The sequence below is a fragment of the Limulus polyphemus genome, unplaced genomic scaffold (assembly GCF_000517525.1).
Source record: "Limulus polyphemus unplaced genomic scaffold, Limulus_polyphemus-2.1.2 Scaffold451, whole genome shotgun sequence".
Lineage (NCBI taxonomy): Eukaryota > Metazoa > Arthropoda > Merostomata > Xiphosura > Limulidae > Limulus > Limulus polyphemus.
This window is the reverse complement of record NW_013666061.1, coordinates 196,565-197,325: the sequence shown is the minus strand read 5'-3', so window position 1 is coordinate 197,325 and position 761 is coordinate 196,565. Positions and strand designations below refer to the sequence as shown.

Genomic DNA, 761 nt, shown 5'->3' with positions numbered 1-761 from the left:
TGTACGTATTGTACTAGGTTGCAAGTGAACACTTTGTTTCACAACAAGTGTACGTATTGTACTAGGTTGCAAGTGAACACTTTGTTTCACAACAAGTGTACGTATTGTACTAGGTTGCGGGTGAGCACTTTGTTTCACAACAAGTGTACGTATTGTACTAGGTTGCAAGTGAACACTTTGTTTCACAACAATTGTATGTATTGTACTAGGTTGCAAGTGAACACTTTGTTTCACAACAAGTATGTATTGTACTAGGTTGCGGGTGAGCACTTTGTTTCACAACGAGTGATACACAGAGTACTAGGTTGCGGGTGAGCACTGTTTCACAACAAGTGATACACAGAGTACTAGGTTGCGGGTGAGCACTCTGTTTCACAACAAGTGATACACAGAGTACGAGGTTGCAGGTGAACACTTTCACAACAAGTGATACGCAGTGTACGAGGTTGCAGGTGACCACTTTGTTTCACAACAAGTGATACGCAGTGTACGAGGTTGCAGGTGAACACTGTTTCACAACAAGTGATACGCAGTGTACGAGGTTGCATGTGACCACTTTGTTTCACAACAAGTGATACGCAGTGTACGAGGTTGCAGGTGACCACTTTGTTTCACAACAAGTGATACGCAGTGTACGAGGTTGCAGGTGAGCACTCCGTTTCATAACAAGTGTACGAGGTTGCAGGTGAGCACTCCGTTTCACAACAAGTGTACGAGGTTGCAGGTGAGCACTCCGTTTCACAACAAGTGTACGAGGTTGC

The 761-nt window shown here is 44.3% G+C and overlaps 1 protein-coding gene across 5 annotated transcripts in view; it reads left to right on the top strand.

Annotated features, from left to right (window-relative positions):
* LOC106458360 overlaps positions 1–761 on the top strand; it is a 142,917-nt gene that overhangs the window by 70,846 nt on the left and 71,310 nt on the right. The window lies entirely within an intron of this gene.